General features: G+C 40.0%; 1 protein-coding gene across 2 annotated transcripts in view; it reads right to left on the reverse strand.

Annotated features, from left to right (window-relative positions):
• MARCHF11 (membrane associated ring-CH-type finger 11) overlaps positions 1 to 24,038 on the reverse strand; it is a 113,263-nt gene that overhangs the window by 27,371 nt on the left and 61,854 nt on the right. The window lies entirely within an intron of this gene.

Genomic DNA, 24,038 nt, shown 5'->3' on the forward strand with positions numbered 1-24,038 from the left:
TTCTCACTTTTGCATTACTGAGACAGAAACACAACTAGAATTGCTATTATGGTCTGCCAGTAAATCAAGCAATGAAACTCAAAACAACCCGCACAGTCTCCTCATGTGTGAGAGTTGTGGCTGTTACAACATATGGCTTGTCAGAAGAATTGCTAAACAGTTCAAATAACCTTTAAAAAACAAATGAGCTTCAACAGTCAGAATCCACTGGATGAATCTGACAACCTCCTTAAACTCTTAACTTACCTGGAGTGTGAATACGTGAATCCCCAGAAAGAAGTCTATCACTACTCATAACTTCCCTCTCTTCCTCATTGCCTCTCTCACCACAAATAAGTTACATATAATGATTTTAAGCATGATTTGAACCTTTCGTATTCTTAAGACACATAAGTCTACATTTGTTAAAGATTAAATATCAAAATGAATTCAAAATACTTCATTCTCTCAAGTCACTTACTGGCTTCTCTTAAAAAAACACACACACACACACAAACCAGAACCAAATGAAAAAGTTTGTGGATTCTATAATGAAGACATTTTTAATCATTTTAATATGAAGATTAATTTATTGAAAAGTGGTTATCTATAAATTTGCATGAATAATAACTGAACTAGTCAATGTCATTTTATCATATTATTATATCATTACAAATAAATCAGTATTATATTTTGAGCACATTTCTGAAGCTTTATTTTTTTTTCACTGTCTTCCTGACATAACATTAAGCACATTAATTTCAAATGACTAGGCATTTGAATTTTAAACCATTTTAAATTTGGTGTTGCCAGCCAAGTGTGAAGTGTCAATGTCTGTGGTCTTGTTTAGTTTTGATGTCCATTAAAGTCTGCATGAAATACAACAACATGGTAAACAACACAGAAAACTGCTTCCAACTAATCTCCAACTTGGATGCTAACAGGTCTGTATACACTATGTTAGTCTTTATCAATTTATTAATCACATCACACAGATGAAAACAAAGCATCATTTTAAACCCATGAGGCAAAGGTGTCCAATTTGCATGCGTATGTATGTGTGTTTTATTTTCACAGGATGGGCTACAGGTTTCAAAATACATACGCCTGCATCACAGGAGTCAGAAAGTCAAAAGTGTGTGAAGAGGGTTCACCAGGAATGCACTCTACATACTGATATCTCTTTTCCTTTTGCCAGGAATCCTTTATGTTCCAGATTTATTATGTAATTTCAGTGGCGTTAAATTTGGACAGCTCAATATTGTATAATTAATTATATTTTGCTCCAGTTAAGCCTATTAATTAATTAGTTGACCCAGGCTGCCTGCATGACAATTGAGTGACAGCATGGTGGCCACAGACACCCTCGTAGGCACTTGGATTTGGGAGAACTGATGGGGTTGGTTTTATGGTGCTGTGGTGCATCCTGGGACAAGGAAGCCGGTGACTCTGGGTCTCAGAGTCAGCTGACCGCCAGGACAGGGAGGCCATGCTCAGGCGGCAGGCTTCCCAAACATGAGGCTCAGCCGTGCCTTGACAAGAAAGGTGAATGAACAACAAGACAGACTTACTAGAAAAAGAAGCATATGGTACAAAAATGAACTTATATACAAAATAGAAATAGGCCCACAGTCATAGAAAACAAATTTATGGTTACCAAAGGGGAAGGTGGGGGGAGGGATAAATTAGGAGGTTGGGATTAAAATATACACACTATTATACTTAAAATAGATAACCAGCAAGGACCTACTATATAACACAGAGAAGTGTACTCAATATTTTGCAGTGAACTATAAGGAAAATGAGTCTGAAAAGAACAGATATGCATATGTATAACTGAATCACTTCACTGTACAAATGAAACTAACACAACATTGCAAGTCAACTATACCCCAATGAGAAAAAAAGGAAATATTGATGCTTCACACTTGTTTGGTGTTACCAAATTTAAAATGGTTTAAAATTCAAATGCCTGGCTGTTTGCAATCAATGCATTTAAAATTATATCAGGAAGCTAGGATAAAAAAGAACAACTCTTGATTACAATACACCTGGAGGCTCAATTTTTACTATCATAGAAATGATTTTTTAGTGGTGGATATAAAAAGTAATTTGAGATTTTTGAAGTTTATTTTTAAAGAAGGACAAACTGTTCAAAATCTGTAATGAGCTCCCTGCAATTTTGGTTTCCTGTTACTTCGCTAATAGTGCAAATGTGTGTGCAAGTGTGTCTGAAAGTGCATGTATATTCTTCACGTGGTGATGAACCTTAAAATTGGTACTATTTCACTGAATAGCTAATGAGGACAAACCATTACTGAAATAAAATTTATGAAACCAATTATGAACTTAGAGATTGCCCTTTGAACACTGACACCATCTTGATAATTTCTTCACCCACTGTATACCGCTCTCTTATTTTTACTATTATGTACAAAAAGTGGGATTTTTCACATTCTTCCCCTAGGAAAAATACTACTACTTCCCACCACAAGGAAATACTCCTTGCCCTGGAAGACACTCATTATCTACCAGGCTTAGCCTAAAGGAACTGTGTTAATGGACCATTAGCTTGGACAATAAAAACAGTAGACAAGTGTCTTGGGGCTTCTCTACCACAAGGACACTGAAGGCCTGGACTGCAGTTTGTAAGGCACTTCGGAATCTTGAACAAAATTTGTCAACTGCTGAGCACACTTTTTTCTCCTCTAAAACTTCATACATAAGTATGTATATATATATTTTTTCATTTAAATGTCTTCCCAACTTTGGAAAGGAAAGTAACAATAATCAGATTGGTTTAAAGCTAATAATTGCTGTTATTTTCTTTCAGTCTATAATATGTGAATATGTATGACTCTTTTATATTCCCAAAAAGCTGTTCACCTCTACACAACTATTCAGCCTATTGTTTCTAGAAAAAATGGGACCAATTGGTTCCTCTTTGGGAAGTTCTTATAATTTAGTGTACTAGAAGAGGTAATTTAATATTCATGCCCTGCATTTATCCAGGACTAATATGTGTCAAGCACTTTTATAAGAAGTTATACATATTAACTCATCTAATTCCCCTGGCTACCTTAGGAGAGAGGTACTATTACAATCCCCATTTTACAGATAAGGAAACAGGTAGAGAGAGGCTTAACAATTGCTCCAAATTAAAACACCTAGTAAGGACTGGATTTGAGATATAAACCCAGATAGTCTGGCCTCTAGGTCATGCTCTCAACCCTGTTACTATTCTGTGTAATAATTTCATTGAGCTCTGAAAACAGTTAATTGCATGCACGCATGCATGCATGCTAAGTCGCTTCAGTCTGTGTCCGACTCTGTGCGACCCCATGGACAGCAGCCCACCAGGCTTCTCTGTCCACAGGATTCTCTAGGCAAGAACACTGGAGTGGGTTGCCATGTTCTTCTCCTATACCCCATCATTTCAGTGCCATGGCAGTTTTTTGATAAAAGCTTCAAGACTGTCTTTTCTGATCTACTGAGACAGCTTTCTAGCCGCATAGCCAGCTGTGATTCACTCGCTGATCCTCTATTTAACTCCCAAATCTATACTCCTAACGAAAGAAAACCTGCCCCCTGGACTCTAAGCTCCATTAAGGAGGCTAAATATTTGGTTCAGCACATATTCCCAGGGCCTGGCACATAACTGTTGCAGGAAGGATGGAAGAAAGGGATGGAAGAATATCACAAGGAAGACAGGGAAGAAAGGAAGAAAGAGGGAGAAAGGAAAGCAGCAAGGTAGGGAAGAAGGGATGAAAGGAGGAAAGGAGGGAGAGAGGAGAGAGAGGTATACTCCTCAATTCAGCTTCATCTGATTCTCTGTATTCTCCCAAAGGCTGTGTACCTTTTACTTAGGTCCCTTCTCTGCTTTTGAGCACGTTCTCACTTGATGAAATCTCTCATCCATCCATAACTTGCTGTGATGCCAGCTCTTCTAAAAAGGCAGCCCCCTCCTGCCCCTTCTCTTCTAAGCAGAATTCCTCCTTATGGACCCCACGAGCTACTCTGTATACTTCTGGTTAGCATGGATTTCTTTCATTGGACTCCCATGTTGTCTTGGAATCCTATTGTCCACACATTGCATGACATGATAGCAGAAGCTGAGTCTCACCTCCCGTTGTGTTCACCAAAGAGCAGAACACACCTTGTCAATGCTTTAAATACACCATACCTGACTTTAGTTTCCATCACCTATCTGATTGCCAGATTAACATTCTCTCCACATCTATTCTATCATTGCCGACAGGATAAAGTTCAGCTCTGGCGAAGCCACCAGGGAGTAAAGAAGTGAGAATTTAAACTCAGATTTGTTTCCAAAGCCTGACTTCTTTCTTAAGTGTCTTCCTCTGCATACTGTCTGCTTTTCACATCTTCTGTCTATTTAAACTGACACATCCTACATCTAAAAGCAAAACCAAAGAGGACATAGCTATACCTACCTAAAGGTAACTTTAGGGATGAAGAAAGTCAACAAATGTAAAAAGCAGATCAGCAGAACACCAACTAAACCTGACCAATAGCTTTTCAAATGGGATCCTCACATACTTCTTCAGTATGAAAGTTGCAGTTCGTTAAATGAATATTGGGCTTTCCTTGTAGTTCAGATGGCCAAGAATCCACCTGCAATATGAAACCCGAGTTCAACCCCTGGGTCAGGAAGATTCCCCTGGAGAAGGAAATGACAACCCACACCAGTATTCTTGCCTGGTGGGCTACACGACTGAGGGACTAAGCACATATACATACACGTAAATGAATATTAACATAATGATGACATGCTAATGGAATTATACTTCTTTAATTTTAACAAAGTTTGGAAGGAATTAAATAAACTCATACTGGAAATGTTTTAATATTCTCTTTATATATAACTGCACAGAGATGTACCAAGTAAGCTCCATCAGTGCTAGAAGGACACAGACAAGTGTGTGTTGCCCCAAATGGGGTATGATGTTGTGTGAGGATCCATATTGGTCTGGCATCCCCTTCATGGGAAACTTGATAATAATTTCTATAGACTGCTCTGAAACCATGGCACTAACTGTTGCCGTTACCAATGAAATCATACTGCAGCCATGAAATTAAAAGACACTTGCTCCTTGGAAGAAAAGCTCTGACCAACCTAGAAAGCATATTAAAGAGGAGGGACATTACTTTGCTGACAAAAGTCCTTATTGGTCAAAGCTATGGTTTTTCCAGTAGTCACGTACAGATGTGAGAGTTGGACCATAAAGAAAGTTCAGTGCCAAAGAATTGACACTTTTGAACTGTGGTGTTGGAGAAGACTCTTGAGAGTCCCTTGGACTACGAGGATATCAAATCAGTTAATCTTAAAGGAAATCAATTCTGAATATTCATTGGAAGGACTGATGCTGAAGCTCCAATACTTTGGCCACCTGATTGGAAGAGCTGACTCATTGGAAAAGACCCTGATGCTGGGAAAGACTGAAGGCAGAAAGAGACCAGGTTGACAGAGGATGAGATGGTTGGATGGCATCACTGACTCAATGGACATGAGTTTGAACAAGCTCTGGGAGATGGTGAAAGTCAGGGGAGCCTGGCGTGCTGCAGTCCATGGGGTCGCAAAGAGTCGGACACGACTGGGCGACTGAACAACAGTACAATCACAGGTGTATTACTGTCTTCAGACAAAAAAGGATGGAAGAAAAAGCCAGGAATTTTCTTTAAAGAAATGATGGGAGCCGAAGCCATGACGAGATCGAGTCCCCGCCTTGTATAAATCACTTCTAGCCAGTAAAACGAGAACCAGAGAAAGGCGTGCACTCTATCAGGCCTCCAGGAAACTGTTTAGAATGATGTGTTCCTGTCATTCTGTTGTCTGAAAGAGTTAATGCAGCCTCTCAATTTAGAACCAATTTCCTCCCTGAAAATAGCACGTGCTCAGAGGGAATGAGGCTAAACTCAGAGAAAGTAGATTGTTTCAGTGTGCATTAAATCATTCAGTCTGAAAGCACTGCTTCATCTTTGTTTTTACAAGGCAGGTCATATATGAATCACAGCTAATAGATTTGCAGAACAGTGATTTATAACATGCAGTGTGACAGGTGGTATTACTTACCAATGTCACAGGAGAAAACACCTGTTCTTAAGAAGGGTCCTCTACAGAAAAGTGAATTCAGCGAAAACCCATTTTCAATCATCTTTAGATGGTGTTTAAATTGAACCACTAAAGTTGGAATCTGAAATGCTGGCAGAAAACATCTCAATGTGTAATCAATTTGACGGGCGGGTAAAACATTCAGTTAATTATATGCCTATTCTTTGAAGACTCTCATTTATAGGTCGCATATTAAAAATGATTTCATGGCTTAATATGGGTCTTCTCTGTGAGAAAAGCATTTTCATAAATTTGTCAGACCTGAGATAAAAGTCATGCAAGAGAAATTTGCTTTGTGTGAGAAAGGTGAAATCTAAACAACCTAGGAAAAATAATTAGGGAAACACAAAACTGGTTCTTTTAAATGTTAATAAAATCGATAAAACTCTAGAAAAACTAACCAAGAAATGAAAGAGGAGATGTGATGACTGATGTCACAGAGGAAAAGAACACTAAGAGGATATTGTAGACAATTTTATGCCAATGGATTCAATTACAAATATGAAATCGACAAATTCTCTGAAGAAAACAGACTTAACCAAAACCGACTCAAGATGAGATAGAATGTATAGAAATAGAATACTACTATATAAAATAAATTGAATTTTTAATCCAAAGCCTTCCACGAACAAATGAACAAACATCTCCAGGACCAGATAGTTTGACTGGAGAATTTTATCAAACATTTAGAAAATAAAATGTGAATTTTACACATATTCTTTCAGAAAATAAAGAAGGACAGAATATTTCCCAACTCATTTTATGAGGTCAGCATCAACCAGGTACCAAAACCTGACAAAAACATTACAAGGAAAAAAAAAAAAAAACAACTTTCAGACCATACTCCTTATGAGCATAGATGAAAAAAAATCTCTATAAAATATTAGCAAATCAAATCCACCAATATATAAATATAACAATGCAGCACGAGTGACATTCACTACTTCTGGTCTTTGTACCCTTTTCTTTAATAATTAAAGCAGTTGTAAAATGTATGTTTTGTTTTTGTTCAGTTGCTAAGTTCTGTCGGACACATTGAGACTTCATGGACTAGCCCGCCATGCTCCTCTGTCCATGGCATTTTTCCAGGCAGGAAATATTGGAGTGGTTGCTGCTTCCTTCTCCAGGGGGTCTTCCAGGATCAGGGATTGAACCCAAGTCCCCTGCACTGGAGGTGGATTCTTTACCACTGAGCCTCCAGGGAAGCCAGCACAAGGCGTGCTTGATGGACCACAAACAAGATGTCTTAGCATTCCCTGTACCTCAAAATGTGCACACTTCCTGGGATGAGTGTCCAGAACTATCTGCCTGGGTCCTTGGATTATGAAGTAGGAGAGAAATATTCTTCCCCCAGGAAGGAAACCTCTGAGAGAAGGCGGACCCTAAGAAGATTTCCCTCCAGTGTTGAGAGTCATCCCAGTTTTCCGCATGACAACTGGTGTCACATGGAGTTTACATATGAATGGTCAAAGCTATGGTTTTTCCAGTAGTCATGTATGGATGTGAGTTGGACTATAAAGAAAGCTGAGTGCCAAAGAATTCACGCTTTTGAACTGTGGTGTTGGAGAAGACTCTTGAGAGTCCCTTGGACTGCAAGGAGATCCAACCAGTCTATCCTAAAAGAAATCAGTCCTGAACATTCATTGGAAGGACTGATGCTGAAGCTGAAACCCCAATACTTTTGCCACCTGATGTGAAGAACTGACTCATTTGAAAAGACCCTGATGCTGGGAAAGATTGAAGGAGAGAGGAAAAGGGGATGACAAAGGATGAGCTGGTTGGATGGCATCACTGTCGCAATGGACATGAGTGTGGGTGAACTCCAGGAGTTGGTGATGGACAGGGAGGCCTGGCGTGCTGCAGTCCATGGGTTCATAAAGAATCGGACATGATTGAGCGACTGAACTGAACTGAACTGAACTGAGGCAAGGCTGCCCTTTGACTTTAACTCCAGGAGAATAGTCTTGGATGAATCAGGAAAAAAAAAAATGTTAAACTGGCCTGAGGCCACGTGGAACAGCAAAGGGACCAAAAATTCAGGGCTGGGCCAGAGTGATCAGATAAGCATGGCAAGTTTGAAAATTCAACTCCAGGATGAAGAGAAACAAAGAGAAAGCTTCATCACTAAGTAAGAATCAGGACCAGCAGAGCCTACAGACATGGGGTAGGGAAGGAAGCTGAACAGGAGAAGTGCCTGCGAATGGCCAGAGAGATGGACACTAACTCCATCTGTCAGATGAGCCTTTCCACAATATCTGTCCAGAGAAACCCTTCTAACCAAAGCTGTCCTCTATTCAGATCCCAAGTCTTTGTAAATGGAAGCTGAAGACCATCCTATCTAGCTGTCTCCAGAGTCACAGGAAGATGGAAGATCAAAGGGGCAGAAAGTGTGAAGTTTTTTATGAGAGATGAGTATCGTTAGATGTAAGGTTTTGCCTCACTGAAAATAATCTCTCAAGTGACTTGGTATTAACAGGAGCAACAGCTTTTTAAACTAATTTGTGCTAGGTCACTTCAGTCGTGTCTGACTCTGTGACCCTATGGACTGTAGTGGCCCTCCAGGCTCCTTTGTCCATGGGATTCTCCAGGCAAGAATACTGGAGTGAGTTGCCATGCCCTCCTCCAGGGCATCTTCCTGACCCAGGGATTGAACCCACATCACTTTCTATCTCCTGCACTGGCAGCCAGGTTCTTTACTACTAGGGCCACAAGCTAGTATTTTTTTTTAGCAAATGGAGGGTATGGAGTCTACTTGAAGATACCAAAGATTCTGGATCTCACTTAAGAAAATGCATATTTACTCCTGCATCTTAGTCGTCTAATTCTTTCTGAACCATCCATATCTCATCCCTCAAGGTAATCTCTTGTTCAACTGTTTTGATTGTTGTAGATGTCCATACTTGTCAAAGGCATGCTGATCCAGATTTAACGTTGCAAGTGTTCAAATAAAAAGACACTTCAGCTCTTCAGTGTTCAAGACATTATACTGCCCCTTCCCTCTCTGTGTTAATTCTTTCTTGCAACAAAAGCAGGTGCTATCCATTATTTCAAATCAGGGAAATTTGCCTCAAGTGTCAACTGTCTAATATAGTTAATCTCAATAACTAGATTTTTATCCCATATGAATTAAAAGGGTATGCCTGCATATAAAGCACTTTTGTCTCACTACTCTTCTCAATATTTGGTACTAATGATGTTTGAACGGGTTTCCCAGGTGGTGCAGCAGTAGAGAACCCACCTGCCAATGCAGGAGACCCAAGAGACGCACATTTGATACCTGGGTCGGGAAGATCCCCTGGAATAGGCAATGGCAACCCACTCCAGTATCCTTGCCTGGAAAATCCCATGGACAGAGGAACTAGCTTGGTTGCGGGTTGCAATTCATGAAGGTCATGACTGAGCGACTGAGCATGCATGTATTAGCACAATGTTTGAACACACACTCCCCAGGGCGTCTCTAAGTAATTAGTAGGTGGTCACAATAGTATTTACTTGTTCTCTCCACGAATTGAAAGCTACCTTTGTTAATGGAACTTACTAAAACTCTCAATGGGCTGTTACTGTTTTCAGCCTTGCTTTTGGAACAGGATTTGCATGGAAAGCAACTACCTTCTCATTTGAAATACTCAGTTCATGCAGACTGATGAAAGAAATGTTCACATCCTGAGGCACAGGGAAGTCTTTCAGCTTATACTTGAGTTGACGTGAATTTTATGCTACCTAAAACATCCTGTTTGTGGCCCATCAAACACACGTTGCACACCTGCTTTAATTATTAAAGAAAAGGGTGCACTGAGGAGCAGAAGAGAATGTCCATGCTAAAAATAAAGATTAAGTGCCTCCCTCCCTGAGGTGCCAGTGCTGATCCTCCTTTGATGATAAGACTGTCTTCCAGGTGCCAAGGCCATACTGACTGGCTGTGGACATCCTGATCTGTTTTTCTTGAAACCTTCCAGGAATGTATCCCTGACTTGTTTCATTCTCTTTGTTCTGACAAGCAGGAAAACCGTGCTTCTCTGGAGCAGTTCCTTGGAGTTAGATGAGAGGGTCTCTCCTGAGATACAGTCCTCAATTTATCTCAGATAAAGCTCTTTTCTATTCTTACCATAGATGGTTTATTGGTTATTTTCATTGAGAAGACTGAACACCGTATACTCTCCTGGGGGTCAGAACAGTACCCCCTGATCGTTAAGGACCAGAGCATGAATCAAGATCACCTCTTCTGTATAACTGATGCAGTCTTTACACAGTGGTTTTCCTTGGCTATGGGGGGACTGGTTCAAAAAGAGAACTGGAATTGGCTGTTCTACCACGTGAGTTACTCTTCTCCTAAGGACCTCAGTGTTCTTCACTGTAAAATGACATCTGACATAGCTGTCTCAGAGTAACTGTGTACGGACATCTTCACACCTAGCACTCCTTCCTTAGTTGGGTTCTAGAGACTGAGGCAGCGGCTCACCCCAGGGGATTCCCCAGCAACCACATCTGTGCACACATCACTCTCAAAGTGCAGAGCAGAGACGCGCTTCACAATCTGAAGCCACAAAAGCATAAAGAGGAAGGTAATGTGCTTGGGGGTTTTGACGCATCAGTAGAGGTTCATTAGGCAGAAAAGAACGTGCCAGACAGAAGACCAAGCACCTCTCTCTCTTTGGCTACAGGTTTTGCTTTAATTTCACTTTATCATTCTTTTACCTGTCTTTTATAATAGATTTTAGTTCAATTCTCACACTTAGTTTTGCAAGCCAACAGCAGTCAAATAGTGACTTCTTAGGCCATTAATGTAAACATTTGAGTATAATACCTGGCTTCCACCTCAAATAGCCCATAATCTACTTGAGGGTTGAGACCAATGCATGAGAAACAGGGGAATCAAGCAATACAGCATGCAATTTAGCCATCGACTGTGCAGAAGAGACTGTGAGTTTCATAATGGGAATTAGGTGGGCAGACATCAACGCAAATTAAAGCGATCCAGAATGGCTCCCTGGCCTGCCTGTGAGTGACAGGGGAAATTTGGAAATGTAAAAGTCTGACATAAGATGTTTCAGGAGGAGCAACCTGAGCAAGACTCCAAGGTGAAGGAAAGAACAAGGGATGCTTCTGGGGTTCCCGATTTAAAGGCAGGCTGTATTCGCAGGACCCCAGAAGAACTGTTTGAGAAGTGATGTTGGTCTACAATCTGAGACACAGAACATCCAGCAATATGCCTAACTTTCTCCCTATTAAGTCCCATCAATGCATGATGATGGGTTTCCACGTCTGCCTCCCTGGCTTCGCTGGGAGCCCTGTGCAGGCAGGGACAAAACCTCATCAGTGTCTGACTGAGTCCTTGTCACTTGGCACTGTGCCCAGCACATCATCAGAACTCACACTGAATCAGGGAAGGAGACTTAGTTCTGCTTTATCTCTTTATGTGAGTGATTTGTTTTGACAGCATGAAAGGATCCCAAAGTCATGGTAACTTTCTGGTCTAGTTCTCAACCAAGGATGATTTTTGCCCACCTTCTCCCCTGGGGACGTTTGACAGAATTTGGAGACATTTTCAGTTATCATCACTGGAAATGGTGGCCCTGGCATTTAGGAAGTAAAAGCCAGGGGAGCTGCTTACATCCTACAGGGTACAAGTCAGTCCCACAAAATTGTCAGTCCCACAAAATTATCATTCCCCAAATGTCGATAGTGCCAAGGTCGAGAAACTAGTCTATCACACTTAAGACTGAAAATAAACACTGTGTTTGGATTGTGGGTATTTTAGCTGTACTCTCTTCTGAACTTAAAGCATGCTTATCTTAAAAAAAAAAAAGAAAGAAAGAAAGAAAATGAGAGGGAAAAAGCCTGATTCTTTTCAAGATAATTCAATGTAGTTTCCTGAGAAACCTAACAGCAGTGACATCCAAAGTGTGTCAGGGGTCATCTCATCAGCCAGCCAACAGCATTACATGGTGACTCAGCTGGAAAATTCGTGAGAAACGGTGTGGGGAGGACAATGTCAGATGGTGACTAATGTGCCAATTAAAAAAAAAAAATTCCAATTCCTTGTGATTCTGCATGAAATAACCTACAGGCATCTATTAACCCAGCATGGTAATTTTTGAAATGAATGACAGATGATTCAGTGAAGCATTGATAAAGGAAGGACAAGCATGTTGCTTAAGGAAAGATTTCCTTATAACTCCAGATACAGACGGAGGTACGGAAAGAAGGAAGGATGGGTGGGAGTGATGGAAACAAGGAAGCGGGGAGGGAGGAAAGGACAGAGGGAGAAAGGGAGGGAGGGACAGAGGGAGGGAGAGAGAGGGGAAGGATAGATGAGTGGATGGATGGATGATAGGTAAACAAATGAATGGATAGATGGAAAGACAGACTGACTTACCCCCATCCGAGGCCACAGCCAAGGTCACTAAAGCATCCATAATGCTGTATTATCATCCTGCACAGAGTCTCCATACACTGAAGAAACCCAAATTAGCCTTTTATGGTTTTTTATTAGGAATGGGAAGAAAGTTACTCAACAGCTTTAGGGTCATTCTAACATTCTGATACCAAACAGCTTTTGGATTAGGCACATCAGAGAGGGAACCTACCCTAGAAACTAAATAATCCTGTGGTCCTGGAGAGAGGAGAGCTCTTCAGATAAGAGAGAAAAGCAAAGATAATCTGGTTTATAGAGAAATGATGGGTGCAGATGAAAGCCATGTCTACTGAGGACAGAGATCATCCTGTTTCAGATTTGAACATGCACAACCAAGAACCTGTCCTCGTAGAAACACATGTGGAAGGAGCCAAAAAGCTGCTCGACGCCCTTCGTTTTAAGGAAGAGAAAAGAGAGGTCCCAGCAGAGAAGCAAACTGCTAGTCAAGGCCACCAAGCTGGCTGCTGGGACATCAACGTGACCATTGACGTTGGTCCAGCCACTCTGCCGTGACGCCTCTGAACTTACCCTGAAACCTCTCCTCTCTCAACTTGGGCCATCTCACTCCTATGAGCTAATGTACTAGTCACTCTTAACTCTTCCTCGTCAAGCCCACGGATCCAGCCCATAACTCATGATAGTGGTAGAAACCCCCTGCCCCATGACCCACAATGTCAGGGGCAACTCAAGGAGGATCCTCAACACTGGCCAGGGACCTGCCTACAGGTCAGGTGCTCACTAAGCTGCTCCTCTACTTCTTAGGAAATCTCTGTCTATCCTGAGAAATGTTCCAAAATAATACACATTGCAGAAGAGATGAATATTAAATTATTCACATGACAGTTGACCTAGCTTTTAAGCCACTTCATTTATGAACAGGATTTATCTAAGAGGAGAAGTGAAGGCAACTTTTCCAGAGCTTTCCCTTCCCCAAGAAGTGCTTAGAGTGAAAAAAATAAGTAGTTTAGAGAAAAGAGAAGGGCTTGAGGGAAGCACTATTGATTTTTTTTTTTGGAAATTAGATCACCATATTACTGCTTTTTAGAAGGCTGTTTAGTGTGCATGCATCATGTCTGACTCTTTGCAACCCCATGGACTACAGCCCACCAGGCTCCTCTGTCCATGGGATTTTCTAGGCAAGGATACTGGAGTGGGTTGTCATTTCCTTCTCCAGGGGATCTTCCCGACCCAGGGATTGAACCTGCATCTCTTGCATCTCCTGCATTGGCAGGAGGGTTCTTTACCAGCTGAGCCACCAGGGAAGTCCTTTTAGGAGATTATATCCTTATTAAATAGAAATCTATTCTTCAAAAACCTTCTCTGACAAAAGTTTTATAGTTGGAAGCAGGAAGAATGAATGCCTGAAACTAAGCATGCTTTGCAGTCAGTAAAATAAGGCCTCCTGTGCTCCCAAGTAACTAATAAATTATTAAATAGCTACAATATTAAACGTGCTCCTGCTAAAGAAATAAAGCCTAAATCTCTGGCTAAGAGATGGGAGAGGAGGGCAGGTACAGGGCTGCAGGGATGGGCATGGAACTTGGAAGGTCCTGTCTTAACATCTGTCAGGGAAGAGAAAGGGGGCCTGCTGGTGGCAGAACCATCCCCAGGAAGGACAAGCTCTGGAGAAAAGGGAGAGCGGAGAGGATCAGTTCCATTCATTTCCAGAAGGCTTAGCGACCTGGGGCAGAGGAGGGAGCGGTGAAGAGGGGGTCTGCAAAATGATAGATTCCGAGCTGAAGTGGCCCAAGAGAGCAGGCAACGGAAAACAGGGCCAGTGTCTTTCCAGGTAGCTGATGGGCATGAGAAAGGCATGCTCTGGTCTGAGTTTCTCCTGCAGATACAGGAGCAGAGCTCTGTGTAAAGAGCTCTGTGCAGACAGCATTTGTGCAGTGTGTGCGGTGTCTGTGTGTGTGTTTCTGTGTGCGGGCATGCCTATGAAAAAGGAACATTGCCAGCCATTCCAGTAAACTATGAGTGTTGCCCACCAGCAAGCCACCAGCCCTGGCAGCGGTACCCAGTGGTGTGCCCTGAGGGGAATTCAGAATGAAGAAAAGCAGGAAATGTTCTGTACTCTGGATACTGGCCCTAGATAGTTAAGATGCATATCTAAGAAATCATTTCAATGAGCCCAGACCCTTGCACTTTCCTATACATGGAAAAGCACTATAATCATTTTTTTGTGTGATTAGCAGTAATCTTTTGGTGTTTAACTACGTGTTTCTTTTTTCAGCAAAAATTCCTATATATCCTGGCTCCTCTCTTACCTTTTTGGAACTGTTCCTCAGAGTTGAGTGGCTGGCTCCCAGGCTATAATCCTCAGTAAGGAAGCCTGATGTGCTGTAGTATGTGGGGTTGTAGAGTCGGACACAACTGAGTGACTGAACTGAACTGAAGGTTTCCAAATAAAAATTTACAACTTGTATGTTGTATTTTTATTCTCCAGTCAACACACACATGTATACACGAGTATGTGTGTTTATGACCACATACCTGTGTCCCCTGCCTGGCATTGATGATAGTTAATATCATAAGCCTCAGTGTGAAGCTTGAACTTCCAGATGTTCAAGGTGGATTTAGAAAAGGCAGAGGAACCAAAGATCAAGTTGCCAACATCTGTTGGATTATAGAAAAACCAAAAAGAGTTCTAGAAAAACATCTACTTCTGCATTATTGACTATGCTAAAGCCTTTGACTGTGTGGATCACAACAAACTGGAAAATTCTGAAAGACATGGGAATACCAGACCACCTGACCTGCCTCCCGAGAAATCTGTATGCAGGTCAGGAAGCAACAGTTAGAACTGGACATGGAACAACAGACTGGTTCCAAATTAGGAAAGGAGTATGTCAAGGCTGTATATTGTCACCATGCTTATTTAACTTCTATGCAGAGTACATCATGAGAAACGCTGGACTGGAAGAAACACGAGCTGGAATCAAGATTGCCGGGAGAAATATCAATAACCTCAGATATGCAGAGGACATCACCTTTATGGCAGAAAGTGAAGAAGAACTAAAGAGCCTCTTGATTAAAGTGAAAGAGGAGAGTGAAAAAGTTGACTTAAAACTCAACATTCAAAAAACAAAGATCATGGCATCCAGTCCCATCACATCAACGATGGAAACAGTGACAGACTTTATCACTACAGATGGTGCCTGCAGCCATGAAATTAAAAGACGCTTGCTCCCTGGAAGAAAAGTTATGACCAACCTAGACAGCTTATTAAAAAGCAGAGATATTACTTTGCCAACAAAGGTCCAGCTAGTGAAGGCTATGGTTTTTCCAGTAGTCATGTATGGATCTGACAGTTGGACTATAAAGAAAGCTGAGCACCAAAGAATTGATGCCTTTGAACTGTGGTGTTGGAGAAGGCTCTCAAGAGTCCCTTGGACAGCAAGGAGATCCAACCAGTCAATCCTAAAGGAAATCAGTCCTGAATATTCATTGGAAGGACTGCTGCTGAAACTGAAACTCCAATACTTTGGCCACCTGATGCAAAGAACTGACTCTTAAAAAGACCCTGATGCTCGGAAAGATTGAAGGCAGGAGGAGAATGGGACGACAGAGGATGAAATGGTTGGATTGCATCACCGACTCAATGGACATGAGTTTGAGTAAGCTATGGGAGTTGGGATGGACAGGGAGTCCTGGTGTGCTGCAGTCCATGGGGTCACAAAGAGTCGGATATGACTGAGTGACTGAACTGAACTGAACTGAACAAGCCTCAGTGTGGTCCAGTCTCAATGAGAGTCCTAATTCTGCTATTTCCTACATAAGCTTGGAAATCTGCCTGACCTTTCAGAGCCTCAGTTTCCTCATTTTCAGAACAGGATAATCATATCTACCTTATAGGATTACTTTGAGCATCACAGGAGATGATTTTATTAAGCACTTAGTGGCATCCTTGGAACAGAAGGGTTCAAAGGACTGCATCTAGCTATTAACTGTAAAGAGGTCAAGTTCCCAGAAATTCACCAGCTGAGCCCTGAGAGAAGGCACGCCCAGGCATGTTTAATCCAATAGGCAAAAACAGCAACTGTCACTTTTTTCCCCCCAGGACCATTGGTGCAATGTATTGGTAACATAGGGAATATATTTTCTCCCTAGATCTCTAGACCAATTATATTCATATGTTTTTATTAATTTAGAAAATTTCTAATACGTGTAATTTTAAAGGCCTCCTTTAGAAAACAAGAACAAGACAAAGACTATTGTTTAGGACACTAACTGAGATCAAGACCACATAATTCAGTTTCTGTACCTGTAAGACTGTTTTGCACAAATGAATCATTAAATTGTGTCACTGGACTCAAAGGAGACCAGATATAAAGAAGAAAATCACACAACCCAAAGAAAAAATTCATTGCATTTTTCACTGCTTATATGTCGGTTACTAGCTGTGGGTGAAGAGCCCCATTTTTGTATCTGAATGCCCAATTAGAATACAATCACGTAATATTAAGTATGTATTTATTTGAGCCCAACCTTGTAGTACAACTGTAGCACATCTGACTCCAGATCAAAAGATTGTGTGTTCAAATCATCTTGGGGTTAGTGCTCACTTTTCTGGGCTTCCCAGGTGGCGCTAGTGGTAAAGAACCTGCCAATCAATGAAGGAGATGTAACAGATATGGGTTTGAGCCCTGGATTGGGGAGATCCCCTGGAGGAAGGCATGGTAACCGATGCCAGTATTCTTACCTGGAGAATCCCATGGACAGAGGAGCCTAGCAGGCTACAGTCTATGGGATCACACAGATTTGGACACAGCTGAAGTGACTTAGCATGCATGCATTTATTTGAACTAAACATTAGAGGTTTAAAAAAAGCATTTAGAAGGCCTACCTCAAGAAACAAGAAAAATCTCAAATATACAACCTAACTTGGTGTATAAAAGAATTAGAAAAAAGAAGAACAAAGCCCAAAGTCAGTTGAAGGAAAAAATAAAGATCATAGAGGAAATAAATAAAATAGAGATCCCCTCCAGTACAATAGAGAAGATCAATAAAACCAAGAGCTGGTTTTATGAAAGTGATAATCTATGAGTCAGGCTCATCAAGAAGAAAGGAGAGAAGACAGATATTAACAAAATAAGAAATGAAAATGGAGAAATAACAACAGCAAACCAAATCTAACAATATATAAAAAGGATCACACACCATGATTAAGTGATTTACTACAGGGATGCAAGGACACTTTGATATTTACAAATCAATTAATGTGATATATCATATTAATGAAAAGAAGGAAAAAAGCACATGATCTCAGCAGACACAGAAAAACATTTGGTAGACTTCATCATTCATTCATTCATTCATGATAAAAATTTTCATCAAAGTTAGTACAGAGGGACCATGTTGTCATGAGACAACCTCATAGTTAACACACTCAACAGTGAAAAACTGAAAGCCTTTCCTCTAAAATCAAGAATAAGACAAGAATTTAAACTCTCTTCATTTCTACATAATAGATTATTGGAGTCCTAGCCTCAACAATCAGACTAGATAAAGAATAAATAGCATCCAAATTGGAAAAGAAGATTAAAACTACCACTATTTTCAGATGACATAATATTTAATATAGAAAGCCCTAAAGTCTCTATCCATTAGAACTAATAAATGAATTTAGTAAACTTACAGGATACAAGATTGATATATAGAAATTGATTCTTTTTCTATACACTAATAATGAACTATCAGAAAGAGAAAGCAAAAAAAATAATTATGTTTAAAATCTCACCAAAAAGAATAAAGTATCTAGGATAAACTTAATCAAGGAAGTAAAAGACCTATACTAGGGCAACTATGAAACACTGATGAAAGAATCTGAATATGAAACAAAGAAAATGAAAGATATAATGTGTTTTGGATTGGAGGATTAATATTGTTAAATGTTGATACTACTCAAAGAAATCTACAGATTTAACACAATCCTTATCAAAATACCCATGATATTTTTCACAGAAACAGAACAAATAATCCTAAAATTTATATTGAACCACAAAAAGACCCTGAATTCCCAAAGCAATCTTGAGAAAAAAGAACAAAGCTGTAGGTATCATGCTCCCTGACTTCACACTATACTACAAAGCTACAGTAATCGAAACAGCATGGATTGGCCCAGGTCAATGAAGCAAATAGAGAGCTTGAAAATACACTCACATACTTATGGTCAATTAATCTACAACAAATGAAGCAAGAATATGCAATGGAGAAAATAGAGTTTCTTTAGTAAGTGGTGCTAGGAAAACTGGACAGCTACCAGAAAAAGAATGGAATTAGAACATTTTCTCACACCACCTAAAAAGATAAAATCAAAATGGATTAAAGACCTAAATGTAAGACCAGAGACCATAAAACTCTTAGAGGAAAATATAGGCAGAACCCTCTTTGACACAAATCTCAGCAATATTTTTTTGGATCCCACTCCTAAAGCAAAAGAAATAAAAGCAAAAATAAGCAAGGGGTACCTAATTAAATTTAAAAGTTTTGCACAGCAAAGGAAATCACTGAGAATACAAAAAAAAAAATTTTTAAAAACACACACAACCTATTGAATGGGAGAAAATATTTGCAAATAATATGACCAATAAGGAGTTCATATCTAATATGTATAAACAGATCATACAACAAAACATCAAAAAAATAATTTGATTAAAAAATGAGCAGAAGACCTGAATAGACATTTTCCCAAAAGGACAGACAAATGGCCAGTAGGCACATGAAAAAATGCTCAACATCACTAATCATCAGGGAGATACAAATTAAAACCACAATGAGAAAGCATCTCATACATATCAGAATGGCTATGATCAAAAAGAACACAGATGACAAATATTGGTGAGGATGTGGAAAAAAGAGAAGCCTGGTACACAGTTGGTGGTGATGAAAATTTGTGCAGCCACTGTCGAAAATCATATGAAGCTTCCTCAAAAAAACTAACAACAGAACGACCATAGGATCCAGCAATTCCACTCCTGGGTAGATATCTTAAAAGAATGAAAACACTATTTCAAAAAGATACATGTCCCCCAGTGTTTATAGAAGCATTATTTACAATTGCCAATATATGACTGCAACCTAAGTGTCTATTCACAGATGCATGGACAAAGATGTGAATATATATACATACAAAGCAGATTTTTTTACTATCTAAGTCACCAGGGAAGCACTATATACATATACATATACACATAAAATGGAATATTAGTAGAGTTCAATTGTTCAGTCATCTCCAACTCTTTGTGACCCATGGACTGCAGCACACCAGGCTTTCCTGTCCATCACTAACTCACTCAAACTCATGTCCATTGAGACAGTGATGACATGCAACCACCTCCTCCTCTGTCATCCCCTTTTCCTCCCGCCCTCAATCTTTCCCAGCATCAGGGTCTTTTCAAATGAGTCAGTTCTTTGCATCAGGTGGCCAGAGTATTGGAAAAGCTTAAACTACAGTCCTTCCAATGAATATTCAGGACTTATTTTCTCTAGGATAGACTGGTTGGATCTCCTTGCAGTCCAAGGAACTCTCAAAAGTCTTATCCAACACCACAGTTCAAAAGCATCAATTCTTTGGCACTCAGCTTTCTTTGTAATCCAATTCTCACATCCATACATGACTATAGGAAAAACCACAGGTTTGACTATTCAGACCTTTGTTGGCAAAGTAATGTCCCTGCTTTTTAATATGCTGTCTAGGTTGGTCACAGCTTTTCTTCCAAGGAGCAAGCATCTTTTAATTCCATGTCTGGCTGCATTCACCATCTGCAGTGATTTTGGAGCCCTGAAAAATAGTTTCTCACCATTTCCACTGTTTCCCCATCTATTTGCCATGCAGTGATGGGACCAGATGCCATGATCTTAGTTTTCTGAAAGTTGAGTTTTAAGCCAACTTTTTCACTGCCCTCTTTCACTTTCGTGAAGAGGCTCTTTAGTTTCTTCTTCACTTTCTGCCATAAGGGTAATGTCATCTGCATATCTGAGGTTATTGATATTTCTCCCAGCAATCTTGATTCCAGCTTGTGCTTCATCCAGCCCAGCATTTTACATGATGTACTTTGTATATAAGTTAAATAAGCAGGATGACAATATAAAGCCTCGATGTACTCCTTTTCCTATTTGGAACCAGTCTGTTGTTCCATGTTCAGTTCTAACTGTTCCTTCTTGACCTGCATACAGATTTCTCAGGAGGCAGGTCAGGTGATCTGGTATTCCCATCTCTTTAAGAATTTTCCACAGTTGTTGTGATCCACCCAACAAGGCTTTGGTGTAGTCAATAAAGAATAAGCAGATGTTTTTCTGGAACTCTCTTGCTTTTTCAATGAGCCAATGGATTTTGGCAATTTCATCTCTGGTTCCTCTGCTTTGTCTAAATCCAGCTTGAACATCTGGACATTCACGGTTCATGTACTGTTGAAGCCTGGCTAAGAGAACTTTAAGCATTACTTTACTAGCATGTGAGATGAATGCAATTGTGCAGTAGTTTGAACATTTTTTGGCATTTCCTTTCTTTGGGATTGGAATGAAAAGTGACCTTTTCTAGTCCTGTGGCCACTGCTGGGTTTTCCAAATTTGCTGGCATATTGAGTGCAGCACTTTCACAGCATCATCTTTTAGGACTTGGAATAGCTCAACTGGAATGCCATCACCTCCACTAGCTTTGTTGGTACTGATGCTTCCTAAGGCCCACTTGACTTTGTATTCCAGGATGTCTGGCTCTAGGTGAGTTATCACACCATGGTGATTGTCTGGTTGTGAAGATCTTTTTTGTACAGTTCTGTGTATTCTTGCCACCTCTTCTTAATATCTTCTGCTGCTGTTATGTCCATACCATTTCTGTCCTTTATTGTGCCTATCTTAACTCAGCCATAAAAAGAGAATGAAATTGTGCCATTTGAAACAACATGGGTGGACTTAAAGAGTATTATGCTAAGTGAAATCAGTCAGACAGAGAAAGATAAATACCATATGATAACAGTTATATGTGAACTATAAAACACACAATAAAATAGTGAATATAACAAAACAGAACCAGACTCCCAGATATAGATAACAAACAAGTAGCAGCCAATGGGGATACAGAAGGTGATTAGGAGCAGTGACGGGGTAGGAAATTAAGATGCAAAAATGATCATGTATAAAATAAATAAGATACAGGATGTAATGTATAGCACAAGGAATATATGCAATATTTTATAGTAACTATAAATGGAGCATAACCTTTAAAATACTACATCATACACCTGAAACTTATACAATATTGCACATCAACTATACTTCAATTTAAACAAATCTCAACACCACAGTGTGTTTGAAAAAATTTTCACAATACAATCCTCCCTCCTAATACCAATACTTTATATCAAGAGCATATTTTTTTTTCAAAGAAAGGTTATTATCTTAGTTTTTCACAGAGCTGGTTTATAGTATAAGAATTTTAAAAATTAACACAAACTTTGGTTATAATATACAAACTGAGATTTATGCACCTCAAGAAAAAATACAGAAGGAAGCCAAAATCCAAAAAAAGATTTCTGGTGTTTCATTTGTGAACTGATTAGGCTTGCAGGTCAGTTGTCAACATGCCCTTTTTTCCTATTTCCAGCTTGTCTGTTTCCCAAGAAGCATCATTATTCTTGAGCGGCAATCTCCCTTTTGGTCCAGAAGTGTCACACTGTGGGACCAGTAGGTGAGGAGGAGCTTGTGGCACATATACAGGGCAGACATTATTGGAAGTCTTTTGTTATCTGGAAGACATGGCTGCCTTAATTAATGATATGAAAAAGAAATGTGATGTGCTCTCATATTTTCCCTTAATTAAATCTACTTTTATTACTGGGCTTGGTCTTTTAAGAATTAAAAGAAGAACAAAACTGTGTTGTGGAATCAAAAGCCATTAGTCTAAGCTCTTCTAGTTGACAGTATTTACAGAATTTAGCTGCACACCTTCCGAGAAGGCAATGGCTCCCCACTCCAGTACTCTTGCCTGGAAAATCCCATGGACAGAGGAGCCTGGTAGGCTGCAGTCCATGGGGTCGCTAAGAGTCAGACACGACTGAGCGACTTCACTTTCACTTTTCACTTTCATGCATTGGAGAAAGAAATGGCAACCCACTCCAGTGTTTTTGCCTGGAGAATCCCAGAGACCGGGGAGCCTGGTGGGCTGCCATCTATGGGGTCGCACAGAATCAGACACGACTGAAGCGACTTAGCAGCAGCAGCAGCAGCAGCTGCACAACATGGCTCACCCTCTTGCGATTACTTTATCCTTCTGCAGTGAATAAATTCCTGTCATCGGTGAAGGTCATAAATAAGATTTTGAGTCTTGACTCTGCAGTAACCTTTCTAATGGAGGCTAAGGTGGGACTTTGTAAAGGGCATCTTGCAGTGAGCATAACTTGAAATATTTCGTCAGTCGGCTTCTTAAGATAAAATCTGCAAATCTAATTTAAGCCATTATTTTGTACTGAGTGCCCTCTCATTCCTTAATTCATCCATTTCCTTCGTATCACTTGCATTCGATACGCACTCAGGTCCGCTTCCTGTGCTTCCCTGCAGTGCATGTTGTGAGTTTCTGGCTTTCTCCTCGGCTGAGGAAAACCATCAGGTGCAGCTTGATGCCACAGCCTCAAGAGTTTAGGAGAGAAGAATGAACTCATCACAAAATCCATTTTTAATTTTTAATTTTTATACTGGAGTATAGTTCATTAACAATGTTATGTTAGTTTCAGATGTACAGCAAAGTGATTCAATTATTCATATACATGTAACCTTTTTCAAATCTTTTCCCATTTAGCTTGTTATATAATATTGAGCAGGGCTCCCTGTGCTATAGAGTAGGTCCTTGTTGGTTATCCATTTTAAAGATAGCAGTGTGTACATGTCAGTCCCAAACTCCTTAACTCTCCCTCCCTCCACCACCCTGCCCCTTTGGTAAGGATGAGTTTGTTCTCTAAGTATGTGAGTCTGTTTCTATTTTATAAATAAATTCATTTGTATCACTTTTTTTTAAGATTCTGCATGTAAGTGATGATACTTGACTTTTTCTGCCTGACTTACTTCACTCAGTATGATAATCTCTAGGTCCATCCATGTTCCTGCAAAAGGCATTATTTCATTCTTTTTAATGGCTGAGTAATATTTCCCAGTATATATGAACCACATCTTCTTTATTCATTTGTCTATGGGCATTTAGGTTGCTTCCATGTCTTGGTTATTGCAAACAGTGCTGCAATGAACACTGGGGTGCATGCATCCTTTTGGACCATGTTTTTCTCCAAATATATGCCCAGGAGTAGAATTACAGGATCATATCACTAAATTTGAATCAAGACCCCTGGAAGGTAGAAGAGAAGACAGAAGCAATGACATGCGAAGAGAATTTTTTTTCTTAAAAAAAGCATTTACAAATAAATTTTTTAAAAAGCATTTAGAGGAAGCATGTAAGTTAGGAGTCACCTACAATTTTTAAAAAATTGGGTAAGCAGGATAGAATAAAAAGACTGATGTGAAAAT

Source organism: Oryx dammah, unplaced genomic scaffold (assembly GCF_014754425.2).
Source record: "Oryx dammah isolate SB20612 unplaced genomic scaffold, SCBI_Odam_1.1 HiC_scaffold_20, whole genome shotgun sequence".
In the NCBI taxonomy this organism is placed as follows: domain Eukaryota; kingdom Metazoa; phylum Chordata; class Mammalia; order Artiodactyla; family Bovidae; genus Oryx; species Oryx dammah.